The sequence below is a fragment of the Balaenoptera ricei genome, chromosome 4, assembly GCF_028023285.1.
Source record: "Balaenoptera ricei isolate mBalRic1 chromosome 4, mBalRic1.hap2, whole genome shotgun sequence".
Taxonomy (NCBI): domain Eukaryota; kingdom Metazoa; phylum Chordata; class Mammalia; order Artiodactyla; family Balaenopteridae; genus Balaenoptera; species Balaenoptera ricei.
In genome coordinates, this window is record NC_082642.1 from 69,163,674 (window position 1) to 69,185,932 (window position 22,259).

General features: G+C 33.2%; 1 protein-coding gene across 6 annotated transcripts in view; it reads left to right on the forward strand.

Annotated features, from left to right (window-relative positions):
• The window catches only part of NAALADL2 (N-acetylated alpha-linked acidic dipeptidase like 2), a 1,495,600-nt gene that overhangs the window by 63,048 nt on the left and 1,410,293 nt on the right, over positions 1–22,259 (forward strand). Inside the window, exon 2 of one of the 6 annotated variants that reach the window (XM_059922023.1) lies at positions 11,873–11,908. The exons of 4 other annotated variants lie outside the window; for them this stretch is intronic. The gene's annotated coding sequence lies outside the window, so the exon portion shown is untranslated. Of the gene's footprint in view, positions 1–11,872; positions 11,909–17,405; positions 17,477–22,259 lie in introns of those variants that run through there. One more of the 6 variants, XM_059922022.1, reaches the window with a different exon arrangement.

The following is a 22,259-nucleotide window of genomic DNA, read 5'->3' on the forward strand; positions in this document are numbered from 1 at the left end:
TAGTGGTATATCTTTGTGGTTTTAATGTGCATTTCTCTAATGACTAAGGATGTTGATTATCTTTTTATTTGCTTATTGCCATCCACATATATTCTTTGATGATGTACTCAAATCTTTTGCCAAATTTTTAATTGTTTTTGTTGAGTCTTGAGAGTTCTTTATATTATTGAGATTCAAGGGCTCTTTATGCTTTTTAGATACAAATACTTTATCAAATACGTGATTTGCAAATACATTTTCCTAATCTGTGGCATGTCTTTTCATTCTCTTTAACAGTGTCTTTTGAATAGTAGAAGTTTTTAATTTGATGAAATCCAATTTGTCATTTTGCTCTTTTACGGATTATGCTTTTTCGATATCATACTAAGAAATATTTGTCTATGCCAAGCTCACAAAGGTTTTCTTTTATGTATTATTCTAAAAGTTTTAAGTTTTAAAAATTTAGATCTGTGATCCATTATGAGTAATTTTACGTATGGATTAAGGCATGGATCAACTTTCTTTTTCTTTTGTTTGTTTGCATATTGATTTTCAATTGTTGCAGCATCAGTTGTTGAAAAGACTGTCCTTTTCCCACCCAATTGTCTTCTTTCCTTTGTAAAAAAAAAATCAATTGTCCATCTATGTCTCTTTTTGGAATGCCTATTTAATTCCATTGATCTATTTGTCTCTGAGCCACCACTATTCTTCCTTGATTACTAACTGTATAATAAGTCTTTCAATCAGGTAGAGTTAGCCCTAGAAACAACACAAGTTGTTTTGACTATTCTGAATCCTTTGCATTTCTGCTTGAATTTTAGAATTAGTTTTCAAATTTCTACAAAAATCCTGCTGGGATTTTGTTTGGGATGTGTTGGATCTATGTATCAATTTCGGGAGAATTGACATCTTAACGCAATTGCATCCTCTGACCTGTGAACAAGTTATGTCTTGCTGTTTACATATATCTTCTTTAATTTCTCTTAGCAGTGTTTTGTTGTTTTCGCTTCACAAGTCTTGTGCAGGTTTTGTCAGATTTACTCCTAAATATTTCATGTTTTTATCTGTTTTTAAATGGTATTTTTTTCCCTAAATTTGAATTTTTTGATAATTCATTGCTAGTATGCAGAAATACAATTAATTTTTATGGATTGTATGTCAATGTTGGATCTTACAACCTTGTAAACTCATTTATTTCTAGTAGCTTCTTTGTAGATTCTATTGGATTATCTATATAGGTGATCATATACTATAATTTACTAAGGCAGTTTTAGTTCTTCCTTCCCAATCTGAATGCCAGTTATTATTTTAAATTCCCTTTCCCCCAACACGCACACACACACACACACACACACACACACACACAAACACACACACAACTACTCTGGCAAGAACCTCCAGAATTATGTTGTATGTAAATTGTGAGACCAGAAATCTTTATGTTTTTCCTGATCTTAGGTGGAAAACATTAATTCTTTCACCATTAATAAGATGTTAAATGGAGGGTTTTTGGTAATATTAGGGTAGGATGTTCCCTTCTATTCCTAGTGTGCTAAGAATTTTTATCATGAATGGATAAGGGATTTTGTCAAATGATTTTTCTGCATCCATTGAATTTTTTTCTTTTCAGTCTGCTAATATGGTGAATTTTGTTAATTACTGTTTGAATGTTAAGCCAACCTTGCATTTTGGGATAAATCTCACTTGATCATTATATATTGTTAGATTCTATGGGCCAATATTTTGGTAATTTGTATCTTCTCTCTTTTTTTCCTCAGTCTGGCTAGAAGTGTATTTTTTTTCTGATTATTTCAAATAATCAGTTTTTTTATTTCATTGAATTCTTCTATTTTCTGTTTCTCTGATTTCTACTATATTATTTATTCTTTCATTTCTTTTACTTTAGTTTTAATTTTCTTTTTTGTTTTTAAAGGAGTTATTATATTTTTTAACTAACGATTACTCATATAATAGATATCTGTGATCATATTCAGGTTTTTTTTCTTTGTTTAGTTTTACATTTTGTAGATTAAGAAGAAAATTAGAGAAGCTTAAGGGAAAGTTACTCATTTCTCCTCTGGAGCAGAGTAGAAGACTTTAATGCATGCATAAGATAAGTGTTTTCCCTTCCATCCCTTTCCAATGCCAACCTGAAAGCCACTGTTAATGAAATGCATTGTCTGATTTGCAAAGTATACATGCTCTAAATTTCAAGTTTACCATGCTTTAAGAGCATTGGTCTAAATTAATATTTATTATTTTTGTTATAAAATATAATAGTTTTAATTGATGTTAAATTTACATTTTTATAATTCTTTTAAAATATTTTTAACTGCTCAAAATTTTTTCCTGGTATTCTAACTACCTGAACTACTTCTACTTCTTGAACAGCATCATATTCATTTAATAAAAATATTGTGATAACCTATTAAAAACTGATACAGCATTTTTGGTACACATTATTTGTGGTCATTAAATTATCTCAAATATTTTTTTTAATTATAGTTTTCATTAGTCAATCATTTTTACTCCTAATATTCGTTATTGGCAGGTATATATATTATGTTTTACAATTTTGAATGGGGAAGCATGTTAATTGGAGAGAATAATAATTTTTCCAACTTCTCAGTGATATGTTATACTTTTTAAAGTGTGTTTCTGAGGCAAACATAACAGGCTTGATATGAATAAAAAATAGTATTGGTATTTTTCATATGTTCAGAAAATGTTGACAGTGCAAGAAAGGTGGGGTGGTCAATTCAGAAGCAAGGGAAATAGGAAGGAGCTATTTGACTCTGCTTAGTCAGTCAGATTTTCAAAAGTTGAAGATAAAAGTTATAGAGCAGTGAGGACATATAGGACATAAGGCTAATGTCTCCTACCCCCAAGTAGCATGCCTCAGTACTATAACAGTACCCAAAATTTCTGCATTAACATAAAGATTTTTCAGATGCTACATGTAGTTCTTGATATCTTTTTTTTAAAGAAAGCCTAACCATATATTACCTACTTATATTTTCTATTTTATTATCTTAGTCAGTGATAAAAACAAAAGACAAAAAAAGAAGTTATCAAAATCAACATTTATCTTAAGGGATAGACAGTGTTTATTTTTGGTGATTTGGTTCATTTACCTTACTGATTAAAAAATATAATTGTTCAAACTCTTTTTCCTGATGATACTTATGGTCCTTCAAAATGCCTTTTTTGAATGTTAATTTAATAATTTGACTATTTAAAACTAAAATGACTGGCTGAGGTTTGTACTTATTTCACTTATACTAGAAATGCTATTTTAAAAATAATGCAATTTTGCACAAATGAAAGTGTTTGGAAGTGGTAAACATTTTATTGGATTGTCTTATAGTATAAGAACAGCAAATGAATTTCCTTTAAAAATTTAGTAATTTTGCAAGAATAAAAAGGTTTCCAAGTTTTGACTAAGAATTTCCCTTTTTTATTGGAATATAATGAATCCCTCTTGCAATAGATCTTCTAATAAAATATATATCAATCCATGTTTCCTAGGAGTTAATGCTAAGGTAAGTCATTGTATACCATCTTTTAATTTTCAATATTTTCTTTGGAAGAGTCAAATCAATAATTTTTGAAATATAAATAATGAACCCTGACAGTATTTCTCAAAAGTAGGAAATTTTAATGGTAAGTTTCTCTGTAGCTTCTGCACCAAATGCTGCTACCTTAATGCATAGCAAATCTGAGCTAACTTTCCTTTTCTGTACTACCAGCTTTTATAGAGGAGCAAACCAAACTACTCCACTTTTTGGTTGAAATGGGACTTGCTTGGTAGGACAAGAGCAGAGCTGATTCTAATCTTTGGAGCATTGTCTTTATGTCTTTAGAGCATTAGAGAAATAAAGAAAGGAGAAATTCCCTCCTCTTTGCCCTCCTCCTCTTCCTTTTTTTCCCCCCACGCCAGTGGCTGATAGAAAAAACAAATATCGACTATGTTGGCTTACAGTCTATTTGCTATTAATTAGTATCTATAATAGAAAAACATTATATTGGCACAAAAAATTCATTTAGGTACTATATTATGTTTAAAAATGTTTTTATCGTCTTTGTTGTTTTGCTTTTATTATTTGTATTAAAATAACTTTATCTTAATCGTATTTCTTAAAACTCCAGCATATGCTGTATATGGTACAGATTAATAAAGAAGATGCTATGTGATATTATCATTTTTGCTGATCCTCTTTTTAAAAAGTTTAGATTAGAAGGCCCCTCTTTGCCTCAATGTAGTGGTTAATTTCATTTCTGCATATTATTCTGGAACTTCAGTTAAAACAAAATGTTACTTTCTCTTAGCTTTTGCTGCAAAAGTATCCAACCTGTGCAAATCTAGGGTACTGTAGTCACTCAAAAGAAGCTCTTTACTATGCAGCTATTCTGTCAATTTACATATCTTGCCAGTGGTTGGACAAAAAAAAGATCAATTAAATTCCCATTTGTATCAAAGTTGTATTGTGAGGTAATCATAATGTCCTATGGTGAAACAGTATGTAGTTTAGTTTTATATAGGGGACAAGATATTTTATTCCACAATTAGATCCAAGCCCCCAAATTCAGATGTTCTGGGGGAGAGCAGCAGTTTAATTTTCCTTTCAAATAATATGGGGATGATACACTGGGGATGACATACTTAGAAAACTTAGGGAAGTTACAAAACTTAATGGTTTCCTTAGCAAGTAGTTGTCCCTAGTTTGGTATTCCAACTTGATATTACCCTAGGCCCATTGGGTGCAATTGGGTGCTAATAGTCAAATCAAGATAAGGTAAGTCACTTGGTGTCTCAAGTGGCAATTCTTAGTTTTTTCAAGCTAGAGGAGACTGGTCTCTAAGTCTCCATTCTAACTACCTATTTAAACACTGTCTCCTGTTCTGGGAATATTTCCAAACTCAAATTTGTTCTTGATTTGTTGTATCCTATATTATAATATTTTTTATTTTTAAAATGAGTTTTCCTCCTTTACTAAAGGTAGTGACAACTTACACTGATTTTGTGCTTACTATAAGCTAGGTAGTAAGTAGCATGCTGAAAGCAGATTCTGAAAGAATATGGATATAAGTGATCATCACTATACTACTGGTATTGGGGCTGGTCTTACGGAGATAAAGAAGGAGGAAGGATGCAACAAAAATAGTTGCCACCTACCTATGACTGTCCATTCACGAATAGTAGTACAAGTCTATTTCCAATCTGTGTCATTGGATATCTCTATATAATAAAGAAGTGTTTTCTAGATATAGAGAACAAAGTAGTGGTTACCAGTGGGAACAAGTAAGTGGGGAGCAATATAGGGGTAGGGGAAAAAAGGGTTATTATGGGATTATATGAAATGTGTGAAACTTAGAAATTGTGAAGCACTATGGAGTTTAATGAATTTTTTAAGAAGTTTTTTCCATTTTCACAGACATTGTCTTTAACCCCATCCAACCATCTCGTGAAGGCACGAAGTTGTCAAAAGGAAAATCAGCCCAAACCATCTCCACTAATGAAAATATTTCCAAGTATATATATAAATTGGTCATAACATCATCTCTATACAAAAGGGAGCACTTTAAAAAACCCTTAAAATATGGTGTAGATCATTACTGTTATCTTAAAGTCTGATTATGTATCCTCAGCTGATAATTTGTCCCAAATAGAGCTCCATTTTGTAACCTAATATTATGGAGCAATAGGTGAAATCCCTTTGTAAAAATTCTCCACTACTATCTCCATAATCTCTACTTCACTGAGTATCATCCAAGTGCAAAAATGAAAAATTATAACCTGCCAAGCATCAGTGGCAGAGTGAAATGAAAAAATTGTGAGCTAATAACAGTGATGCCTCAAAAAAATTTCCTGGCCAATTTAACATTGCTTCATCCAAGGTCATTTCCCAGAGCTGATTATTATTAGTAATTTGCAGATGAGACTATGCTACCTCGGTCATGGTTAGTGAAGATCAAGAAAATGCCAGGGAAGGTTTAAGACTCAAGGTTATCTATCTTTCTCAAATAAGATGCCAATAATAATTCCACTTTATTTTCTTAATACCTGGCAGAAAATAATTTTCAAAGAAAGGAAAATGAAAGCCTGTCTTATCTTCTACTAGACATGTAATGTTGCCACATAAAACACCAGAAGTAAGGATAACAGAGGGACAATGTTTACTAGGTCCTTAAGTAGCATTCATTTGGGAAAGAAATCCTTAGGATATTTTCCTAGAATTTTAGTTTGATGCTTAAAAAAAAAAAATTGTTGATTGAATTTTATATAGACATTGATTCTTATGACCACCTATAGTTCATTTTTAAACTTCTAGAAAACTTCCAAATTTACTTTCTCTTGCCCAGTTTGAAATTTGAAATTATATTATAAATAGTTCTTTAAAATAATTTTATTTTTATACATAAATAATTCAAATATAGACAAATATAAAAAAGAAAATGAAGCTTTTCGATAATTTTACCAATCACAGGTAACCTTTCTTGATCTTTTAGTGTATACTTTTCGGATCCGTGTGTGCATCAGTGTGTGTGCATCTGTGTATATGTGGGTAGAGAAGAGAGAGAGATGAGTAGAGGACAGATTTTTAAAAATGAGCTCACAGAAGATATACTCATATTTTATCTAGCAACTTGCCATGGACATCTTTCTTTTTTATTTTTTTTACTAGTTCTTAATTTTGAAATTAGAAATATCAGTGCATTATTTTTATTTTTTAATTGGAGTATAGTTGTTTTACAATGTTGCATTAGTTTCTACTGTACAGCGAACTGGACTTCCATGTGCTATACAGCAGGTTCTTATTAGTTATCTATTTTATACATATTAGTATATATATGTCAATCCCAATCTCCCAATTCATCCCACCCCCCACCCCCGCTTTCCCCTCTTGGTGTCCATACGTTTGTTCTCTACATCTGTGTCTCTATTTCTGCCTTGCAGACTGGTTCATCTGTGCCATTTTTCTAGATTCCACATATATGCACTAATATATGATATTTGTTTTTCTCTTTCTGACATACTTTACTCTATATGACAGTCTCTGGGTCCATCCACATCTCTACGAATGACCCAATTTCATTCATTTTATGGCTGAGTGTATTCCATTGTATATATGTACCACATCTTCTTTATCCATTTGTCTGTTGATGGACATTTAGGTTGCTTCCATGACCTAGCTATTGTACATAGTGCTGCAATGAATATTGGGGTGCATGTATCTTTTAGAATTATGGTTTTCTTTGGGTATATGCCCAGTAGTGGGATTGCTGGGTCATATGGTAGTTCTATTTTCAGTTTTTTAAGGAACCTCCATACTATTCTCCATAGTGGCTGTATCAATTTACATTCCCACCAACAGTGCAAGAGGGTTCCCTTTTCTCCACACCCTCTTCAGCATTTGTTGTTTATAGATTTTCTGATGATGTCCATTCTAACTGGTGGGAGGTGATACCTCATTGTAGATTTGATTTGCATTTCTCTAATAATTAGTGATGTTGAGCAGCTTTTCATGTGCCTCTTGGCCATCTGCATGTCTTCTTTGGAGAAATGTCTATTTACATCTTCTGCCCATTTTTGGATTCGGTTGTTTGTTTTTTTGATATTGAGCTGCATGAGCTGTTTATATATTTCGGAGATTAATCCTTTGTCCATTGATTCGTTTGCAAATATTTTCTCCCATTCTGAGGGTGGTCTTTTCATCTTATTTATAGTTTCTTTTGCTGTGCAAAAGCTTTGAAGTTTCATTAGGTCCCATTTGTTTATTTTTGTTTTTATTTCCATTACTCTAGGAGGTGGGTCCAAAAAGATCTTGCTGTGATTTATGTCAAAGAGTGTTCTTCCTATGTGTATGTTTACCTCTAAGAGTTTTATAGTGTCTAGTCTTACATTTAGGTCTTTAATCCATGTTGAGTTTATTTTTGTGTATGGTGTTAGGGAGTGTTCTAATTTCTTTTACATGTGGCTGTCCAGTTTTCCCAGCACCACTTATTGAAGAGACTGTCTTTCTCTTGTATATCCTTGCCTCCTTTGTCATAAATTAGTTGACCATAGGTGCGTGGGTTTATCTCTGGGCTTTCTATCCTGTTCCATTGATCTATATTGCTGTTTTTGTGCCAGTACCATATTGTCTTGATTACTGTAGCTTTGTAGTATAGTCTGAAGTCAGGGAGTCTGATTCCTCCAGCTCCGTTTCTTTTTCTCAAGATTGCTTTGGCCATTCGGAGTCTTTTGTGTCTCCCCACAAATTCTAAGATTTTTTGTTCTGGTTTTGTAAAAAATGCCATTGGTAATCTGATAGGGATTGCAATGACTCTGTAGATTGCTTTGGGTAGTATAGTCAATTGCTATCAGAAGAATCAATACTGATTCTTCTAATCCAAGAACATGGTATATCTCTCCATCTGTTTGTGTCATCTTTGATTGCTTTCATCAGTGTCTTATAGTTTTCGGAGTACAGGTCTTTTACCTCCTTAGGTAGGTTTATTCCTAGGTATTCTATTCTTTTTGTTGCTTTGGTGAATGGGACTGTCTCCTTAATTTCTCTTTCTGATCTTAAGTTGTTAGTGTATAGGAATGCAAGAGATTTCTGTGCATTCATTTCATATCCTGCAACTTTACCAAATTCATTGATTAGCTCTAGTAGTTTTCTGGTGACATCTTTAGGATTTTCTATGTATAGTATCATGTCAGGTGCAAACAGTGACAGTTTTACTTCTTCTTTTCCAATTTGTATTCCTTTTATTTCTTTTTCTTCTCTGATTGCCCTGGCTAGGACTCCCAAAGCTATGTTGAATAATAGTGGCGAGAGTGGACATCCTTGTCTTGTTCCTGATCTTAGAGGAAATGCTTTCAGTTTTTCACCATTGAGAATGATGTTTGTTGTGGGTTTGTCATATATGCCCTTTATTATGCTGAGGTAGGTTCCCCCAGTGCCCATTTTCTGGAGAGTTTTTTTTTTATCATAAATGGGTGTTGAATTTTGTCAAAGCCTTTTCTGCATCTATTGAGATGATCATATGGTTTTTATTCTTCAATTTGTTAGTATGGTTTATCACATTGATTGATTTGTGTATATTGAAGAATCCTTCCATCCCTGGGATAAATCCCACTTGATCATGGTGTATGATCCTTTTAATGTGTTGTTTGATTCTGTTTGCTAGTACTGAGGATTTTGCATCTATATTCATCAGTGATATTGGTCTGTAATTTTCTTTTTTTGCTGTATCTTTGTCTGGTTTTGGTATCAGGGTGATGGTGGCCTTGTAGAATGAGTTTAGGAGTGTTCCCTCCTCTGCAATTTTTTGGAAGAGCTTGAGAAGGATGGGTGTTAGCTCCTCTCTAAATGTTTGATAGAATTCACCTGTGCAGCCATTTGGTCCTGGACTTTTCTTTGCTGGAAGATTTTTAATCACAGTTTCAATTTCATTACTTGTGATTGGTCTGTTCATATTTTCTATTTCTTCCTGGTTAAATCTTGGAAGGTTATACCTTTCTAGAATTTGTCCATTTCTTCCAGGTTGTCCATTTTATTGGCATAGAGTTGCTTGTAGTAATCTCTTATGGTGCTTTGAATTTCTGTGGTGTCCATTGTAACTTCTCCTTTTTCATTTCTAATTTTATTGGTTTGAGTCCTATCGCTCTTTTTCTTCATGTGTCTGGCTAAAGGTTAATCAATTTTGTTTATCTTCTCAAAGAACCAACTTTTAGCTTGTTTGTTCTTTAATTCTTGTAGGTCTTTGTTAAACATTTCTTGCATCTTCTAGATCCTTGCCTCCATTCTTTTTCCGAGTTGCTGAATCATCTTAACTATCATTATTCTGAATTCTTTTTCTGGAATGTTGCCTATCTCCACCTCATTTAGTTGTTTTTCTGGTGTTTTATCTTGTTCCTTCATCTGGGATATAGTCTTCTGCCTTTTCGTTTTGTCTGTCTTTCTGTGATTGTGGTTTTCCTTCTGCAGGCTGCAGGATTGTAGTTCTTTTTGCTTCTGCTGTCTGCCCTCTGGTGGATTAGTGTACATCTTTCTATGTCAATAATTATTGGTTTACATTTTCACTTTTAATGGCTACATATTGTTGGTAACATCTGGTGTTTCTGAACATTGAGAATTACAGTTTTTCACCATTTAAATAATTCTGAAATAAAGACAACTTTCTACATTCATCAGATTATATTATAAAATAAATTTTAAAACTAAAAATGATGGAAATTTAAACATTTGATACTTACTACAAAATGCTCTCTAGAAAGATGTAAGTTTATACTTCTCCTAGCACCACATTCTTACAAGGGTCTTCTTTAATTAGGTGGGTGAACTTTGATATCTCAGCATTGTTTTTTGTGTGTGTGTGTTTTTTTATTAGTGATTTAGAATATACAGTTGACCCTTGAACAACATGGGTTTGAACTGTCCAGGTCCACTTATACATGGATTTTTTTCAGTAAATGTGTGCTGTAGTACTTCACCATCTATGGTTGGTTGAACCGCAGATGTGGAACTGTAGCTATGGAAGACTGTAAAGTTATACATGAATTTTCCACTGCAGGTAGGGTTGGCACCCCTAACACCTGTGTCTTGCAATGGTCAACTGTCTTTTCAAATACTTAGTAGCTATTGCACTCTTTTTTGAATTTCTTGTTAATGTCATGCCCATTTTTTTCTATTTGTATAGTCCTCTTATTGTTATTTAATAATAATTCTTTATATTTTTTGTCTTCACCTATGTTTTATTCTTTTCCATTTTGTGAATTTTAATTTATTTATATTTTCCCCAATATTTGTTAATCTTTTTTTTTTTTATGGTTTTGGCTGTGAAGCCATGCTTACAAAAGCTTACCCTACACAAAGTTTTATGATTAATTATTTAAATTTTTCTTCTCTGACCTTTTTATGTTTAATGCTTAATCCATAAGCAGTTTATTCTCAGGTATGATTTGAGAAGAGTCTAACTTATTTTATTTCCAAATGGCTTGGCTGTTAACAAAGTATCACTTAATGAGTAGCCCAGCCTTCCTCACTAATTTGACATGCCTCAGTTATCATAATAGATGTTTTCAAACTATGTTCTGAGGTATTTTAGGCATTCTGTGGTGTGCTCTTGGGATATTCTTGAAGGGCTGGAAACTTCGTAACTGGGATATTCTTCCTACCATCCTTATATCTCCATTGAAATATCTGTGATTTTTTTCTAATTCATTTTTTACATGTTTTAAAATAGTTTCTTCTTTTTTTAGAGGCATAATTGACATATTAGTTTCAGATGGACAATATAACAATTCAATATTTGTATATATTACAAAATGATCACCACAGTAAGTCTAGTTAGCATCCATCAGCATACATAGTTACAAATGTGCAGTTTCTTCTTAATTTCTAAAAATCGGTTTTACTGAAGTACACTAAATACAGATATTGTATAACATACACATCAATAAAGTTGTATAACCAGTACTACATTCAAGTTAGAGAACATTTCCATTACTACAACAAACCTCCATTGTGCCTTTGTAGTTTATCTTCTTACTGTACTGTTGGCCTCTGGCAACTGTTGATCTGCTTTATACATTATAGTTTAGATTTTTCTAGAAGTTCATATAAATGAAATAATACCAGCAGGTAGTCTTTTATGTCTGGCTTTTTTCTTTCACTTAGCATAATGCTTGTGAGATTATCCATGTTGTTCATGTTCAAATAGTTTGTTCCTTTATACAGCAGAGTAGTATTCAGTTATCTGGATATAACACAATTTGTTTATCCATTCACATGTGGATATCTAGGCATCATGAATATGGCTGAGGTTTTGCCTATCATGAATATAGTTATTGTGAACATTCTTATATGGGTCCATATGTGGATATATGTTTTTATTTCTTTAGGGTAAATACCTAAGAGTGGGATTACTGGGTTGAATGGTAAGTACACATATAATTTTATAAGAAACTTCATAAGAAATTGCCAAGTGGTTTTCTTAAATATCTGTATTATTTTGCATTCCCACCAACAATGTATGAGAATTCGAGTTGTTTTACATGTTTGCCAACACTTAGTATGGACAGGCTCTTTAATTTTAGCCATTCTAGTGTGTAAGTAGTGGTATCTTATTGTGGTTTTAACTGCATTTTCTTAATGGCTAATGTCCTTTGCATTTCAATATAAATTATAGAAGCAGTTTCCCAACTTCTACAAAAAAACCTGCTGATATTTTAATATTGATTTTGTTGACTAAATTTGGAGGCAACAATTTGGGGACAATGACATTGTAACAGTATTGATGAACATGGTATGTATTTTTATTTATTTAAATATTCTTTAACTTGTTTCAGCAAAGTTTGATAATTGACAGGGTACATGTTTTACAAAATTAAAAAAATTATCCCTAAGTATTTCATATTTTGATGTTATGAAGTGGCAGTCTTAAAATTTTTAATTTCTAATTTTTGTTGCTAGTATATAAAATACAATTGATTTATATATATTGATTTTATCCTGTGTGCTTGGTAAACTCATTTATTAGTTCTCATGGCTTTATGTGGTGTCCTCAGGATTTTCTGTATGAACATTTTTTCTGAAAAAAAGTTTTCCTTTCTTTCCAAACTGTATATCATTTATTGCTTGTTTTTGCCTTATTTTATTAGTGTAGATGTCCAGTACAGTATTGAATATATATGTGATAAAAGCAGATATCTTTTTTTTGTTCCTGATATTAGAGGGAAAGTATTCAGTGTTTTCAGTATTTCACCATATAAGAAAGATGTTAGCTGTAGGTTTTTCAGAGATGCTGTGTTAGTCTGCTTGGGCTGCAATAACAGAATACCACAGACTGGGTGGCTTAAACAACAGAAATGTATTTTCTCATAGTTCCTTAGGCTAGGAGTCCAAAATTAGGGTACTGTCAGGGTTGGTGTCTGGTGAGGGCTCTCTTCCTGACTTACAGATGGCTGCCTTCTTATTGTGTCCTCAGATGGCTTCTTCTCTGTGAGAGGGGAGAGACAGAGACAGAGACAGAGACAGAGACAGAGGGAGGGAGGGAGGGAGGGAGAGAGACAGAGAGAGGGAGGGAGGGAGGGAGAACTTTCTGGTATCTCTTCCTTTTTTATAAAGAAACTAGTCCTGTTGGGTTAGGGCTTCACTCCTATGACTTAATTTAATCTGAATCATCTCCTTAAAGGCTCTATCTCCAATATAGTCATATGAGGAGTTAGGGCTTCAATTCCAAATGAATCTTGGGGGGACAAAATTCAGACCATAACAGATGTTCTATATCAGACTGAGAAGTTTCTTTATATTTCCAGGTAGCTTAAATATTTATTTTAAATAGCTATTAAATTTTGTGAAATGTTTTTTGCCATCTGTTGAGATGATCATATGTTTTTTTCTTTTCTTTTTTTAGTATATTAATATGGGGAAACATATAATTCATTTTTGGAATGTTAAACCCATCTTTCATTTACTTGCATGTTTTATATGCCTTTCGTGTATAGCACTTTAAGTATTTGTTTATTATATGCATATAAGTATAATTTATATATTTTATATATTGGGGAATATAATTTGTTAAAAGTTTCTTAGGGATTTATTTTCATGTCTAAGAAGTTATAAGAGATATTGATCTGTAATTTTCCTCTCTTGCAATGTCTTTGCTTGGTTTTGGATCAAGATGATGTTTACCTTATGCGAGTTGGGAAATTTTCCCTCATCTTCTATTTTATGAAAGAATTTATATAGAATCAATATTATTTTTTACTTAAATGTTTGATAGAATTCCCAGAGATGCTGTTTTGGCTTGAAAATTTCTTTTGGAAAGGTTTTAAACTTGAGTTTAATTTCTATCTTTGTTAAGGGCTGTTTGGGCTATTTATTCCATGTTGAGTCACATCTTTCAAGGAATTTTTTGTTTCATCTAAGTTACTGAATTTATTGGCATAAGTTATTCCTCATATTCCTTCCTTATGCTTTTACTTTGTGTAAAGTCTGAGTGATGTCCTTTCTGTCATTCCTGATATTGGTAATTTGTGTCATTTCCCATTTTCCTTGATCAATCTGTCTGGAGGTTTATCAGTTTTTTTCTTTTAAAAAACCAGGTTTTGGTTTCATTGATTTTTCTCTATTGTTTGTACATCTTCTATTTTATAGGTGTGTACTTTTACCTTTATTTTTTTTTAAATCAAGGGACAGAATTCTTTATTTTATGTATTTATTTATTTATTTATTTTTGGCTGAGTTGGGTCTTAGTTGCAGCACATGGGATCTTCACTGTGGCACCTGGGATCTTTTGTTGCAGCGCACAGGCTCTTTGTTGCGGCACAAGTGTTTCTCTTTAGTTCTGGCATGTGGGCTTTCTCTCTCTAGTTGTGGTGCACAGGCTCCAGAGGGCATGGGATCTGTAGTTTGTGGTGCGTGGGCTCTCTAGTTGAGGCACGCAGGCTCAGTAGTTTTAGTGCACAGGCTTAGTTGCCCCACAGCATGTGGGATCTTAGTTTCTTGACCAGGGATTGAACCTGTGTCCCTGGCATTGGAAGGTGGATTCTTTACCACTGGACCACCAGCGAAGTCCCCTTTTATCTTTATTACTCCTTCTTTCCGTTTATTTTGGTTTATATTCCTCTTTTTAAAATCTTTTTAGTTCTTTAAGGTGGAAGCTTAAGGAAGATGATGTAAGAGTTTCCTTCTTTTCTAATACAAGCACTTAATGCTATAATTTTCTTTTTAAGCACTGTTTTAGTTGCATTCACATATTGTGATATAGGGTGTTTTCATTTCTTTCAATTACAATATTGGGTTGGCCAACAAGTTCATTTGTTTTTTTCCATAAGATGGCTCTAGTAGCAGTGCTTAGTTGTCTTTAACTTCATTGGAACAATTATGTTAGATTGTTTTGTGACAGCTGTCATATCAGCATGCATTTAAAAAAAATCGAAATTGGTGTAGCCATTTTAATATTGAAGGTGGACGGAAAAAAGCAACATTTTCAGTATATTATTATTTCAAGAAAGGTAAAAATGCAACTGAAACGCAAAAAAAGATTTGTGCAGTGTATGGAGAAGGTGCTGTGACTGATCGAACGTGTCAAAAGTGGTTTGCGAAGTTTCGTGCTGGAGATTTCTTGCTGGATAATGTTCCACAGTCGGGTAGACCAGTTGAAGTTGATAGCGATCAAATTGAGACATTAATTGAGAACAATCAACGTTATACCATGCGGGAGATAGCTGACATACTCAAAATATCCGTATCAAGTGTTAAAAATCATTTGCACCAACTCGGTTGTTTCTTGCTTTGATATTTGGGTTCCACATAAGTTAAGTGAAAAAAACCTTCTTGACCATATTTCTGCATGTGATTCTCTACTTAAATGTAATAAAAAAACATTCCGTTTTTAAAACAAATTGTGACAGGTGATGAAAAATGGATACTGTACAATATGTGGAATGAAAGAGATTGTGGGATAAGGGAAATGAACCACCACCAACCACACCAAAGGCTGGTCTTCCTCCAAAGAAGGTAATGTTGTGTTTATGGTGGGATTGGAAGGGAGTCCTCTACTATGAGCTCCTTCCAGAAAACCAAATGATTAATTCCAACAAGTCCTGCTCCCAATTAGATCAACTGAAAGTAGCACTCAACAAAAAGGCGTCTGAAATTAGTCAACCGAAAATGTACAATCTTCCATCAGGATTATGTAAGACTGCATGTTTCTTTGATGACCAGACAAAAACTATTACAGCTTGGCTGGGAAGTTCTGATTCATCCACCATATTCACCAGATGTTGCACCTTCAGATTCCATTTATTTTGATCTTTACAAAATTCTCTTAATGGAAAAAATTTCAATTCCCTGAGAGACTGTAAAAGGTGCCTGGAACAGTTCTTTGCTCAAAAAGATAAAAAGTTTTGGGAGGATGGACTTATGAACTTGCCTGAAAAATGGCAGAAGGTAGTGGAACAAAATGGTGAATGCGTTGTTCAATAAAGTTCTTGGTGAAAATGAAAACTGTGTCTTTTATTTTTACTTAAAAACCAAAGGAACTTTTTGGCCAACCCAATATTTCTTAATCCATCATGATTTTTTTTCCTTTGACCCATGTGTTATTTAGAAAAATGTTGGTTTCTAATATTTGGGATTTTCCATATATATATATGTGTTACTGATTTCTTGTTTAATTCCATTGTGTTGAGAAAACATACTATGTATGATTCAGTCTTTTAAATTTGTTGAGATTTGTTTTATGACCCAGAATATTGTCCATCTTGGCGATTGTTCCACATGAACTTGAAAATAATGTGGAATGTTCTCCAAATGTTAATTGGGTTAAGTCAATTGATTGTATCATTCAAGTCTTCTACATACTTATTGACATTTTTCTGTACTTGTTCTATGAATTACTGAGAAAGGTATTTTGAAATCTCTCACTGTGAATATGTATTTTTCTAGTTCTTTTTAAATTCTATCAGTTTTTATTTCATGTTTTTAAATGCATAAACCTTTAGGAGTGTTATGTTGATGAACTGACCCCTTTATCACTATGTAAATATCCTTTTTATCCTGATATTATACATTGCTCTCAGATCTGCTTTTCTGATGTTAATGTAGCCATTTCAGCTTTCTTTTTTATTAGTGTTTTCATGTCATTTCTTTTCCTATCTTTTTACTTTTAACCTATATGCCTTCATATTTAAAGTAATTTTGTTAGATAGTATATAGTGTTTTATTTAGTCTCTACCTTTTCATTAGATTGTTCAGTCCATTTATATTCTATGTTCTTATTCCTGTGTTTGGGTTTAAGTCAACTGTCTTGATATTTGTTTTCTTTCCCTGTATTTGTTTTTTGTTACTTTCCCCCTCTTTTCTCTGTTCTTTTAGATAAAGTGAATATATTTTATGATTCCATTTTATCTTCACTATTTTTCCCATCTGTGCCTTTTTGTTTTATTTGCTTAGTGGTTACTCCAAAGTCTACAACATGATTTTAACTTATCAGTTCACCATCAAATAATATTATGCCACTTCATGTAAACATGTAAGGACCTTTTAACAACATACCTCCATTTTCCCCTCCCTTCCTTGTTTTCTTGCTTTTATTAATTTACCTCTCTCTATGTTATAAACTTTACAATAATGCACTATTATTTTTGCCTTAAACAGGTATCTTTTAAAATGGTTAAAATGAGAAACACTTTATACCCTATAGTTACTATGTATTTACCATTTTCATAACTCTTCATCTTTTGTGCAAATTCCCATTTATATCGCTTTATCTCTACCTCAAAAATGTCCTTTCATGTTTCTTATGTGCTGGCAAAGAATCCTTTTTTCTTGTTGTTTTATTTCAGTGCTTTAAAGTGTCTACAGTTGTCTTCTGTCTTTCAGTTTCTGATGATAAGTTGGCTGTAAGTCTCATCTTTGTTCTTTTGTAGAGAATAAGCCCTTTCCTCTGGCTGCTTTCACTAAGGCATGACCCACTGGAGTCTCCTCTGAATGTCCAGGTATTCTTTGATTGTCTTTCCGTTCAATGTGGTAGAAATCTTTCTCTCAAATACTGTGAGCTCTGAGAAATGTTTATTCTACTGTTTTCCAGTGCATCTTTCTCTGGCCTCAAGTGATTTCTACTCACATAGGGCAGATCAGTAGCCACCTAACTCCTGGAATGGACCTCATGCAGATATTTAGAGCTTTCTCTATCTGTGCAGTAGCGGTATCCTTGGTATTCTCTCCCATTGATTCAAGCTGTCTTGGTCTTTCCAAACTCCAATCTCTATCTCCCCAACTCAGTGAGACAGCCATGGTCTCTTTGGCTACTTTCTTCCAGGCTATCTCTTGGAAACTGCCTCCAAGCACAAACTGGGACGATCATAAGGCTCATCTTTATTGTTGCCTTTCTCTCAGAAGTCACAGTGTTACTTGTTTTTCAGTGTCTGAAAACAGTGTTTTCATATATTTATTCTGGTTTTCTTGTTGTTTAAGGTAAGAATATGTCTTGTTTCTGTTACTTCATCTTTATTGAAGTGGAAGCATACAATTTCTTTCAACAGAGATTACCAGTGTCAGAATATAAGTTGGAATTCCAATGATAGGCTGATATCTTATATACCTCCATCTGTTTCTAGATTATTCATTCTGTTACAAGTATCTACCTGCTTATTTATTTATTTATTTATTTTCTTACTTATGGGTCACCAATGCCACACCAATTTAATTATTTTATTCATTTTTAAAAACATATTTTTAAATTGTAGTTGGTTTTAAAATTATATAATTGACATGTTTTCAATTTCATGTAAATATTAATATTCCATAGGGGATTTGTTTTAATATTGGTAAGATCATTTGCAGGGGTGGGTGAAAGAAGTGTTTCACATTGTCAATATTGTTTTCTGTGAGCTCTTGTTTTTATTGAATAAAATTCAGTTTAGTTATCCTCTTGTCATCTTGTGCTTCCTAAGTTTACACTGTACAGTGTTGACCCAGATGTAAAACTGAGCTCTGTTTATGAAATCCATTCACAAAAAGCATATGAGATTATATTTTATTAAATATCTGGGTTTGGAGGGACAGCACTGAGATATAGTAATACAAACAATTTTACATAAAACATGAGATATCCCTGTTTTTAAAAGTCCTTTTGTTACCCCAACATCAGATTTTTATTTTACCACTTTCTTCAGCCCTGTGCCTACTTGAGTCTTGCTGATGTCTTTTCTTTATCTAACTCTTTTACTTCTTAGCTCTCTTCTCTCTACCCACCCACCTTTGAGATTTTGATTATTTCTAGTGCAAATAAATTTAGCTATCTCTTTACTTGTATTGGAACCTATTGTACTAGACCTTCTGGTCTTACTTTCACCCCAACTGAAACATCAATTTTTTTTTTACTAAATTCTGCTGCCTACTGTTAAGATAATGAATTTTTCACCCCACTACATTTATGAAATAATGCTCTATAGTTTTGAATTTTGTATTTCTATTTTAATTTTCAAAATTGAAGATGTATATTATTCCAGGAGATTTGATGGCTGTGGAGGCACTCCAGATGCTACTATCTTAATCATAGTCTTGAGCAATATAATGATAATTACCAGTATATAAGTTTCATAAGAGAAGGACAGTCATGTGAATAGCCAGATGAAAAATATCTGCAATATATAATCAACTGTAATATAAAGTTTCCAATTCAAGATATCTAACATGAAATGCATCTATTCATTTATACCCATGGATTTGATTGAGGATTATCTACATTCTTACTTGTTGGACTATTAATAGAATTTATTAGTTACTAAATAGTTATTAAATAATATTTTTAGGGAAATAAAAAAGAGTTGTACACATGAAGAGATCAAACTATCTATATGTTATTGGTCCTGTTTCAAATTTGATACTCTTTTTTTTCATAAAACAGTATGTTTGCTTCCATGTTATTATTTATTGTTCCTTCAAAATTGTATAAATGTTCTTATATTGGTTTTTGATCATATGTATGTTTTATTATCAACTTCTGAAAAAAATAAAGTCAATTTGGAAAATAACAGTACTGCCTTTTACCCAGTAACATTACTCTTTTATTGATTTCTGCTCCCAAAAGAATTGTATGTCATCATTTGTAAATTACTACACTAGGTACCATGAAGCTAGTGTACCAAGTACTTAGAAGCTAGTGCTTCTAAGGGTATTAATAACTAGTTGAGGCCATAGAGTATTCAACTGTGACATTAATTATAAAGAATGTTTATAGTTAGTTCATATTTAATATTCAAAATATTGATAGATTTCAGATATAAAACAATGACTCTAAGGGAGCAATGAGAATGAAGCAATATAAGTCAGGAAGGCATCATGAGGTGAGTTTGGAATAAGTCCTAAATATAAGGAAAACAGCATTTCAGAAAAGGTATATCAGGTGGGGAAGAAAGTAATGCTCTAAGGCATAAAGATGATATGAACAGAGTAAAAGCAAAGGATAGCCCTTTACTGTTGGGTTCATGCCCATTATTTGTTTATAACTTGTAACTGTTAGAAATGTAGGTTTGGAGTCAAATATTGCTTCAAATTCTGAACCACCATATACTGGTTATGTGTTCTTAAGCAAGCTTCATTTTTCTCATTTTTAAAATAGGGACAAAATTAACCTACCTTAAGGATAAAATAAAATGTGGCATCAAAAATGTTTTACACAGAGATAGCCTCATCTACAGAGGGCAGACAGCAGCAGAAGAAAGAACTGCAATCCTGCAGCCTGTGGAAGGAAACTACATTCACAAAAAGATAGACAAAACGAAAAGGTAGAGGACTATGTACCAGATGAAGGAAAAAGATAAAACATCAGAAAAACAATTAACTGAAGTGGAGATAGGCAACCTTCCAGAAAAAGAATTCAGAATAATGATAGTGAAGATGATTCAGGAACTCGGAAAAAGAATGGAGGCAAGGATTTAGACGATGCAAGAAATGTTTAACAAAGACCTAGAAGAATTAAAGAACAAACAAACAGAGATGAACAAAAATAACTGAAATGAAAAGTACACTAGAAGGAATCAATAGCAGAATAACTGAGGCAGAAGAACGGATAAGTGACCTGGAAGACAGAATGGTGGAATTCACTGCCACGGAACAGAATAAAGAAAAAAGAATGAAAAGAAATGAAGACAGCCTAAGATACCTCTGGGACAACATTAAACGCGACAACATTCTCATTATAGGGGTCCCAGAACGAGAAGAGAGAGAAAGGACCTGAAAAAACATTTGAAGAGATTATAGTCGAAAATTTCCCTAACATGGGAGAGGAAATAGCCACCGAAGTCCAGGAAGTGCAGAGAGTCCCAGACAGGACAAACCTAATGAGAAACACACCGAGACACATAGTAATTAAATTGACAAAAATTAAAGGCAAAGAAAAATTATTAAAAGCAATAAGGGAAAATTGACAAATAACATACAAGGGAACTCTCCCATAAGGTTAACAGCTGATTTCTCAGCAGAAACTCTACAAGCCAGAAGGGAGTGGCAGGACAAACTTAAAGTGATGAAAGAGAAGAAACTACAACCAAGATTACTCTGCATGGCAAGGATCTCATTCAGATTCGATGGAGAAATCAAAAGCTTTACAGACAAGCAAAAGCTAAGAAAATTCAGCACCACCAAACCAACTCTACAACAAATGCTAAGAGAAACTTCTCTAATCAGGAAACACAAGAGAAGAAAAGGACCTACAAAAACAAACCCAAAACAATTAAGAAAATGCTAATAGGAACATACATATTTATAATTACCTTAAACGTGAATGGATTAAATGCTCCAACCAAAAGACACAGGCTCACTGAATGGATACAAAAACTAGACCCATATATATGCTGTCTACAAGAGACCCACTTCAGACCTAGGGAAACATGCAGACTGAAAGTGAGGGAATGGAAAAAGATATTCCATGCAAATGGAAATCAGAAGAAAGCTAGAGTAACAATACTCATATCTGATAAAATAGACTTTAAAATAAAGAATTTTACAAGAGACAAGGAAGGACACTACTAATGATCAAGGGATCAATCCAAGAAGAAGATATAACAATTATAAATATATATGCACCCAACATAGGAGCATCTCAATAAAGAAGGCAAATGCTAAAAGCTATAAAAGAGGAAATTGACATTAAAATGATAATAGTTGGGGGAACTTCCCTAGTGGCTCAGTGGTTAAGAATCTTCCTGCCAATGCAGGAGACATGGGTTTGAGCACTGGTCCGGGAAGACTCCACATGCCGCAGAGCAACTAAGCCCGTGCACCACAGCTACTGAGCCTGCGTGCCACAACTACTGAAGCCGGCATGCCTAGAGCCCGTGCTCCACAACAAGAGAAGCCACTGCAGTGAGAAGCCCACGCACTGCAACAAAGAGTAGCCCCCACTTGCCACAACTAGAGAAAAACCCGCACGCAGCAAAGAAGATCAAATGCAGCCAAAATAATAATAATAAAAAATAAATAATAATAATTGTGGGGAACTTTAACACCTCACTTACACCAATGGACAGGTCATCAAGACATAAAATTAATAAGGAAACACAAGCTTTAAATGACACAATAGACCAGATAGATTTAATTGATATTTATCAGATATTCCATCCGAAAACAGCAGATTATACTTTCTTCTCAAGTGCACATGGAACATTCTCCAGGATAGATCACATCTTGGGTCACAAATCAAGACTCAGTAAAATTAAGAAAATTGAAATCATGTCACGCATCTTTTCCAACCACAGCGCTATGAGATTAGAAATC